Source organism: Corvus brachyrhynchos, unplaced genomic scaffold (assembly GCF_000691975.1).
Source record: "Corvus brachyrhynchos isolate BGI_N302 unplaced genomic scaffold, ASM69197v1 scaffold202, whole genome shotgun sequence".
Classification (NCBI taxonomy): domain Eukaryota; kingdom Metazoa; phylum Chordata; class Aves; order Passeriformes; family Corvidae; genus Corvus; species Corvus brachyrhynchos.
In genome coordinates, this window is record NW_008238132.1 from 5,226,766 (window position 1) to 5,236,947 (window position 10,182).

Sequence of the window (10,182 nt, forward strand, 5' to 3'; positions counted from 1 at the left end):
GTAGTCTAGCTGCTAGAAATATTTCATTGACTGAATGTTAATGCATCTGTGGGATTTTCAGGAGTGCACATTGAGGGCAGCAGAAAATGGAATGGAGTTTAATCTGGAAGGAGACAAGAAAATGATGTCTTTCCCTGTTAGAATCAAAGCCAAAGAGAATTTGGACACTTTCCATTACTTAGAACTGACTAAGCCTCTCTTTTGAATTTAGTGTAGTGTCTATTGCAGAGATGCCAGCAAAGCTATCCATCAAATGCTGGGAGGGAAAAAACACAGGTGCTCTCATGACCCAGCTATTTATAGGAAAGGCTGGCAATCCGCATGTGATACAAATACCCTTGTTGTGTTTTTACATTTCAGAGCTCTAAATCCAGCTCTTTGGCTGAAAACACAGCTCAAAAATGATAATTGGCTGCCAGTTGTTGCTGCTTAGCAAAGTTGAAAACACAGGAATTAAATTTAGCTACCGGCGGCTGAGAAAGGAGAAGAAAATTTGAGAATCTTTGTAGAAAACATCCTGGTTTGAGAGAAAGGTGTAAGGGCACCAAAGAATTTGCATGCTATATTAGTGTAAATATAATAATATTTTATCAAAACCTGTACATCCAGTCATATACATATTTAGGATGCAGAAAGTGCTATGGCTTCTAGATGCAGACCAGGATTTGAATTGGCACATATGTCACTAAACTTCCCAGAAATGTTCTATTTGTTCTCCTGCTGTTTGAGGAAATCCCAGGTAAACTATTTTTTTCTAAGATGATGATTGTTGCCATAGGTTTTTGAAAGTTCTCATAATTTGTTAATTCTTAAGGGTAAAAATTATAGTAAGTATGAGAAGCATCTGGGATTAAATCAGAAAAGTTTGGAACCTACTGAAGGAATCATTTAGAGCTTTGCATAATGATATGAGCATGTTGCTTCTTTCCTCAACATGATGGCTATTGTCTCAGTTTCCATGAAAATTGTTTCGGCATATTTTTAACTACTTTTTAAAGTAAGTCTAAGCAGATTGCAAAGCCAGCAACAAATAAAGCAGTTTCAGATTTTTGCCTCTCTCAGGAATATTCCAGCAGTTCTGCTAAAACTGATGTGTGAACACATTGACCTACTTTGGCAGAGATTTCCCCAAGTCTTACAGGACTCAGAGTTCTCCACTCTATTATTATTTCTTTCTATATGCTTTAAGCACGGGATTTGTTAGGAAGTCACATAATCAGCAGCATAAATTGCTGCTGGACAAAAAAGAAGCACATATTTGTGAAATAAATAAATTTTTAAAACCCAAAACCAGCTCCTATTCTGTATTGTGAAAGGGATTCTGCTTGTTCAAAGGCAGCAGACTCTATGCAGACTACCTGTTCACCTGATAAGTTAGTAGAAAAGACAGCATAAACAATGGGTGTGGACACAAATCCAAGCATATTCAGTTTTGCAGGAATACCAGAAATCTTAGAGCCTGTGCCTCAGCTGATCTAAAGAAACAGAAGGAGTTTAAATGGAAGGAGAGTAGATTTAGATTGGATATTAGGAAGAATTTCTTTACTGTGAGAGTGGTGAGGCACTGGCACAGGTTGCCCAGAGAAGTTGTGGATGCCCCATCCCTGGAAGGGTTCAAGGCCGGGTTAGATGGGGCTTTGAGCAACCTGATCTAATGGAAGGTGTCCCTGCCCACAGCAGCAGGGTTGGAACTAGATGGTCTTTAAGGCTTCTTCCAACCCAAACCATCCAGTGATTCTGTATCCCTCTATTCTGCCTTGCACAAACCCCCATCTTTCAGAAAAGTACTTGAATGCCTTCAGGGAACTAATAAGGTGACTATAACTATACCCAGATTTTGGTCACAACATGCCACAGACAGCATTTAAACGTGTGCCTCTGGTTTCTGGTGTGCCCAGTATCTAGAAACATTACTGTAGGGCAGTGATGGTGACCGGCATCCTTCTCATGAAAGGCTTTTCCTACAGTGCAGAAGGGCCCCTGCCAGCAGGATGTCCAGGAGCACTGCCCTAGCACTGTTTCTATAAATAATGTGCTGTGACCATTTTACTCATCTTATTGAGCAGCATGGTAGAAAGTGAAAGCCCTACAGCTCATGTAGTATTTTTTTAGCCTACTTTCCAAAAGATTCGAAATATCTGTGAGTGCATATTTTTCCCACTTTTTTTCTCCAAACTGCAGCAATTATATATATTTCTGGACAATATGGGAAATTTTAAGTATTTGATAAAAAGAAAGAGGCCCCAAACACCTTTAGTTTGCACAAGCTTAATGAAGTAGAGTAGAAAGGTTGTAGTGTAACTTTTACTCCTGATACGGCATGAGGATGGAGAGAAGTGTGCAAGAAAGAGAGAGAAGCTCTATTGCATTAAAACCCTATAGCCACAGCTCCCCTGAATTTCACAGACACAGAGCTGCAGGGAGCCAGGTTCTCCTAGTCCTGCTGCAGACCAGCTTGCCACCCTATGCCACAGCAGCTGCAGAGGGAGGTTCTGTAGCCATTACTAATGCAATAGCATATGTAATGATGATTTTATAGTACTGACGTAAGGTAGGTGGGGAGGTGACACACCAAGCCCCACACCTGCCCCAGCACTGTAACGTCTCTGTGGAAAGCCAGTGCTAGTCACTCACAACCCCAGAGGCTGTCAAAATGCTCTGAATGTAATTCTCTGTGTGATAAGCAATGTGTACATTGCTATGACACTATAGGAAGTTCTCTGTGCAAGTCATGCCATCTGGGAAGGGCAGTCTCATTCTGGAAGGTAAGCCTGGCACTGGCTGTACATCCCACAGCCAGACCATTTTAAAGCATGCTTAAATGCTTGCAAATGTAGTTCAGGGTCCCTCCGTAGCTTAGTAGAAGAAAGAGTCTTGTGAACTCTACAGTTTGTTGGCACACAGTGAGACCCTGATACTGTGGGGTGCAATAGCAATCTGGGAAGATCAGGGTACCTAATAGAACAGCATCTCAGAAACCAGCTGCTCATCAGTTCTAGCCTGGACTCGTGTGGTTAACATCATGCTTCAAGAAAAGTTTAAGGAACAGCTTGGGCATAGGCAGCTATCAAATCCACTTTAAGTTCCTAGGTGGGTTTTTGTTGGGTTTTTTTTAATGCTTTACTTCCACAGCAATGTTTCCAGTTCATAATCAAAGATGAAAACCTTTCCTTAGCAATAGCAAAACTACTTTTATTTGGAGAGTGTCCAAAGCATCTAAAATGGATGTGAGTGAATCTGTTGGGGTGTGGCACAATTCTTTTTTCTCTGGTGGAACCAAGCCAAAGAGGTGTTTTTAGGCAGAGCCTGTGGGTACCTTCAAGCACTGAGCAGTTCATCAATCCCAAGATCCATCTCCAATCAGAAAAGTCAGTTTAAGAGCTGGTCTTGTTTTATGCTGGGGAGAGGTATACAGAAGCCTTTTGTCTGGTTTATGTAGTGTGTCTCTGTGAGGGGCAAAGCAGTAAAATGGCATCCCACAACTCTGAGAAATATATAGCATCACATTGTATGTTCACAGTGTTTATGATGAATTACTTGAACTACACAGACCAAGAAATGCAGGGTTTGAAAAAACTCCAAAAACTAATATCGGTTTCCTAGAGTGCTGAAATAGCAGAAGATAAGCTTATCAAACAAAAGCCTAGTTCCACTGAAATCAGTAGGAGTTTTGTTTGGGCTTTCAAAAAAGTGATAGCTTCACCGTGAGCTAGGTTTTAGCTTTCACTAGGTAGGAATTACAAAGTGAAACTATATCCTTATACAGTAGACAGGTATTTGCCAACCATGTTTGCATTGGGATTAGAAAGAAATAAATTTTGCTCTGTTCTTCCTTTTCAGTCTTCTAATTAATTTCTGCTTAGTTCTGCACTGCCTTCTTCTGCTGCAAAGAACAGACATTGAATTGGGCTTGTGTGTGTTGACAGTCCTGGCTTGAGCCTTCCTGCGGGTTGGCTGAGATTTCACAATACATTTTTTCTCATGGTGTTTTCTGTCACATATTTTTTTAAACAAACACTATTCTGTCATCTATAGAGGACACAAAGGAAAGATGCACTGTAGAGCAGCAAGCAAAAGGCAATTCCAGGTTTAGGATTTGAAAGATTATATAATTATATTGGCAACTCTCCTTTTCCATATTCCCTTTATAAAATATGTATTCTATTTATTAAGTGTGCTATTCAAAGGAATAAAGGCAATTAAGGAACATTTCATTAAAAAGAATGACGCAATTTACCTTTGGCCACAGAAGCATAAGCTCTACTGACATTTTACAGAGTCACTGCCAACAGATCTGGACTTTGGCTTCAATCTAGAGGAAACAGACACCTGAAAATGAGCCTGCCTGAGCATCTACTTGCTGCCACATTAGCTGTGAAAACCATGACGAACATGCGGATCCACGTGAAGTCTTATGGCAAATATTTGGTGCCATTACACATGCTGTGGTTCTTCCTGTTCAGGGAACTCCTGTTCAGGTAATTTTTCCAAGAGAATAGCCTTATGGTGCAGTTGATAATGACACCATTGGTCTGAACTTTGAAATCACTGAGAAAATTTCGGTTGTCTTGAACATAAGCAATATGGGGCCAGGAAGCCACTGAGATAAAACACCACTTACTACTTTGAAATTTAAGGAAATTAAATTAAGGTCAGGATAATAACTTTCATTAAGTATGACAAAAATCAATGCCATTTGCACTGTCCAGCTATTCAGCTTTGTGCATGCAGATTATCTGCATCTGGTTATCACACTTCATAATCCCAGCCTGGCACTGACTGAAAAAGTGCTTTACAAAACATACAGCCCAGGGCAGAAGACTCTATAAAGTCAATGTTTTTACTGCTTTTCTTACTGATGTAACAACCCTCTTGTAATGGCTTTTTTTTTTTCTTTTTTTTTAGAGAGAGGGAAAAAATAGATTATATAAAATGATAGTATAAAATTGATCCAAAATTTGGAACACAGCCAAGGAAACTGCTGAGAAGTTATATGATATCCTTGGTATCATGTGCTGAAGGTCAGCATGGGACCCATTGCAGAGTTTGTCTGTGGACTGCTGGCTCTACTGCTGCTGTCTCCCTGTATGAGAACCACTATATTAGATACCAGGAATCAGTTCTGTCAGCTCTTTAGTAGGAGAAAGGTACTTGCAATTGAAAACTGCAGAGAGGTATGTGTTAAAAAATAAAAAATATGTAGGGTAGAGGATGGAAAAACCATCCAGAAAGAGGTACTTATATTTCTGCCACCCCAAAGACCTACCTGTAAAAAAATTGAGAACAGAAACAGAGCTGAATCATGTTCTACTCCAACAGGTCTCTCTGTTGAGGTGGTAGCAGTGCACCTCTTGTTGCTAGTCCACTAGCTGGCACAGTGCTCTGGTTACTGATGGCATCAACATTTGTTTTGGGATGATATGCACGCAGGGAGGAGGGAGGGGTGATTTTGCTCACTGCAACTTGCAAGAGCATTCTGGGTCTTTATATTCCTGTACTGCAACCCATTACTTCCAGAAGAAACATTGGACAATCATTTGCTCTTGGGCTTGCAGGTTGAAGGTGGCTTGCAAGTCCCTTCTCCTTGGCCTGTTTGTTAGAAGGAAAGTGGCACAGTCCCTGCTGTAGACTAGCCACACATGCTGCAGTGATGCAGCTGCCACTGGGTTGCAGAGGACAGACTGGACAGGATGGAGCTGGCCCCCCCAGCAGCAGCAGTTGTCCCTGCAGCTCCCTTTGCTGATTGCGTGGCAGCAACAACAATCTCACCTCATCTTTCTCCTTCCCACCTGCAGCATCCCAGACTTGACCCCCAAGGCTGGTGACGAGGAGGTGAGGGCTTGCTATGGATGAGAGGGGAGAAGGACAAGCAGCTCCAGATACAGATTTCAGAGGAAGAGGATGCATTCCAGTGTGGGAATGAACAATCCCAAATTCCAGGTCAGAAGCCGTTGGCTTCTGAAGTCAGACTCCTTCCTACTCAGGAAGGTCAGCAGTGAACAGCATTGTTCAAACTACAGTGACAGAAACCTAGGTAAAGACAAGTGATGAGATAAGCCTGATGGTACAAGGCCAGAAGGAGGAACAAACTTCTTAAGCTTATTGGGCAAAGCCTGACTCGCAGCTTCCCTGCTTGGCCCAGGGAAAAGGGAAAAGGTGCAGTACAAGCATCTGAACTCTCCTTCCAGAGGTCACATACTGAAATAGTCTTTTGAGAGGATTTACACAAGCTGAATAGCCCTATTTTGTTTCTCTAATAATACCAGTATTTATAGACAACTGCCAGAAAACATGTAGTATAAAATACTGTGGCACACCACTCAGGGTTCCTCACAGCAATGAGTGTCCACACGAGCTGGTTGCATTTTTATGTGCCAGGAGCCTTCTTGCTGTAGGAGGTATTAAGTTACAGTGAGCATAATGAAATGCTATCATGTATGAGCCTGGATGGATGGGGCATTTCCAAGCAGACATCCCATCAGCAGCAAGGCTCAGGCTGCTAACAGGCACTGTCACAGGACTCTCCTGAGCTTTTGGGTAAAGTAGTTTTTTAATTGCTTCTTCCCCAGGCATAGCAGAAAGTTCTTAGTGCATATGTCTCTTAGCTGAATTAGGTTGGTACTTGGCCAACCTTGGGTACAGAATTTTTCTGAAGAAACCTCGTGCTGTTGGCTTCAATAAGTGCTTCATAAGTGGGTGATCATTGCTGACACATATTAGATAATAGAGGACGTATCGTTCAAACACTGTGCTCAATAAATTTGACTAAACAGGCATGGCCACAACATTGGCCAAAATATAAAAACCTATCTCTTGCAAGTTTCTCTTTTTCTAGTGTCATAAAACATGAGATGGAGTGTAACAATAATTTTACAGACCAGAAGAAAGCTGAAATAGTAGTAGTAGTAGTCATTATTAAAAAAAATCCAAACAAAAAGAGTTTAATTCTTAAAAAAATAAACAAAACCAAAACCTATCTCTTATTTATTGGTCCCGCCAGCATTACATACTGTCTGACCATACAGCACAGCTTGCCTCTGACAGCTTGGTTCTAAGAAGGCTTCCTTAGGAGATGGAAAATCCCTTTGGACCTCAATCTAGAGGAGTCCAAGCCCAAGGTGTCCCAGGAGAAAACCCAGTTGCACAGGTGGTCCAGTCTCTGCTCTTGCTGAATAAAAACCTCCCTGGGACACACGTTCATGGAAGTAAGATGGTAGAACTAGCTGAGAGCAACTTTAAAGGCTCAGGGTTTGGGAACAGAGAATGTTAGGACTCTTTTTTGCTTTACCCAAAAATAAATACAGATGTGGCCCTGGGATCAAGGACCTGAACCTCAGGCTCTCCTTTCCTATGCAAGTTCTTTGCTTACTGGTGTTATTAAGAAGATACCTCCATGGGTTATGCCATTTCTTATGTAATCAGCAGAAACAGACTATCTTTTCATGGTCATTAATTGCAGTCAAGCTCAAATACTCAATGGTTTTGGGGATGTATGCGTATTTAATCTGGAAGTAGTATTTACTGAATTACACCTCTCCTCATTGTGGCTCCTAGAAAGTGAACATTTGTTTCTGAATTTGAGGAAATCAACAGCTTGGTATCCCAACTACAAGCCAAAGTTTTATCCATAATGTTGACCAGAGTATTTTCCGTTTGTGTTGGCATAAACCCAGAACTGCTCTGTTAAGATGCAGTGATTTACAGTAGAGGTTGCTTTACACAATTTTAACCAATACCTGTCTCCATCCCAGTGTTCCACACTGCTGAACAAATGTTACTGAAACAGTTCTGCAGGAGAGTGAATATCCTCCCTTCCAGCTGAAGGTCCAGCCCACTGCTCACTGCAGTCTCTAGGAAGTTTTCCATGGCTTCAGGACGCACTGGAGCTGGCTCAGAGTCTGTTCCTTTAAAGCAGCAAACTGGTTTAGCTAGCACAACCAGCACTTTGCAGACAACTCAGCAATTACAGGATCATATAACTACAGTAAGAGGCTGAGCTGCAAATTACTGTAATTATGAATATTTCTGTTGCAAGGCAAATTTACAGCCAGATATGTCACATCAAAATTATTTTATTTTATGAGTAATTCTAATTTTGCAATACATTTTTAGAACTTCATTTTCCTGTTAAACAGCATTTTAATTTGGAGAGTCTACTACAGTGGTTGTGGTGGATAATTCTAGAATTCAGAGGCAGATTATGAAATGCAAGCATGCTAAATCCTGATCCAGCCTGAATAGCACAGTTGGGAATGGTGATTAATATCATTATAAAGGTATTGGACAGTGTCTCAGAAGAGGCTGAGTTGTCTCCAGTGCCTCCCATGTACTCAGATGAGGCTCCCTCTGCCATAAAAGGGAAGACACAAGCACCTCCAAAGAGCTCAGCCTTTGAGGGTATTAATCTCAGAAAAGAGAAGGAACATGGGGTGAGACTGCTCCCAACATGTGTACCTCGCCTGAATGCCAAAAGCAAGGCAGTGGGTCTTTTTTATGACTTTGAGTAAGTCACTTTATTTCCCAGAGCCCATTTTTATTTAGTTCTTCGCCTGTACAGAGGTAAATACAGAGAGGTTTGGGGAAAATATATTCACTGATGGCATTTAGGTTCCCAGAAACTTTGGTAAAATGGTCTTGCTCATTAATAAGGTGACAATTTCCTAATCATTCTTTTTATTACAATGCAATGTCAGGTAATCTGCATCGCTGCTACCACCTCTGACCTTAGCTCCAGAATTTTGAAAGCAGTACAAACTGCAAAGTGGTGATTTCCACGGATTTAAGTCTTGTGGAACATGCCAGATTCCAGCCATAGTATCATTTTTTAAGAAGACCTCCATGTTTCTAAAACATCAGCTTCCTTAAGGGGGCTTAAGGCCTCCAAAGCTTAAGGCACAGCTCAAATATTTGTGAAGGTATTGTGCAGCACAGCACATCCTTTCTTATGGGGACAACATGAACGAGTTCATGGCCTTTCCCTGCCCCATTCCTGATTGACATTGGGCAAGTGCAGCAGCTTCACCCAGCTCCCTGGTCAGCATAAGGCTGTGACCCAGTGCCAGTGGAAAGAGCTGTGACCTGAGGCCACCAAAAGCAGGAATGACCTGCTCACCTTTGTCTTCGTATTTAGTTACATTACTCTCTCTCTCAGGAGGAAGCCAAAAAAACAACCCCCTCTCTTGCCAGCTTATTCATTAGCACTTAATGGGACAGGCTTGACCCATTTCCCCCACAGCTTCCCCTCCTGTTGATTGCAGGGGGTTTGAGGCATGCATGGCATGCAGAGCCAGGCTGTGGGGCATGCTCTTGTCCAGTTCCAGGTGGAACCAATGACCTGGGCTGTTTTTCTCAAGGAACAGCTGCAGGCTGGGGCCGGAGCTGGGAGCTGGCTGCGGCAGTACACTATGTTCCAAGAGCTTGCACCACTGAGATGTGAGTGAGAGGTGCTACAATCTTTCAGCCCCCTGACAAGGTGACAGAGGGTACTTTTGTTCTGTATCCCTAAAAGGTCTCAGCAGTCGTTACTGTGATACTCAGGAGCTCTCAGGTCTAATAATCTGCCCCCGAGAAATAAAAACTTTGTTATGTCTCCTTTTCCTGTTGCAGAGAGAGCTGAAAAAAACGGGGGGTGGATTTACTTCTACCAGAGTCTGTTTTTCTGCTCTCAGGTGTCTGGCAAAATCTCTCTTCTAAATTTTAGGTGCATGCAGACAGATCCAGAGCATGGGAGTGAAGAGTCAGGCCAAGATACACAGCCATTTCATAGGGTAGCCTCACTCACTGCCTTCCCAGTTCACAGCTATTCCCTGCAGTGTTTGTCATACTCCCAGGTTATTTTCCCATCCCTCATCTAGACTCTGAGTCGAGTGGTGAGGCACTGACTCTGACCAAATGGTCTGCAATGGGATTTTCTCTTGGCGAAGTGTTAGTCCCCAGGCCAATACAAATGAAATCTCTGGTTACAGGCTTTCCGGCTGATGGTTTTACAGCCAGTTTTACCCATCCAAAGGCATGTTCTTATGTACAAACTGGTGGGTGACGCTGAACCACCCTGTTTCTGAGGTGCCATTGGCAGGATCTTCACCCTGAGCCTTTATTTTAAAGAATAATTTTAGTATTTTCATTCCCATTTGCAGAAACAGCCAAGAAGCTTCACAGTGGAAATGGCCTGTGCAATGTCTC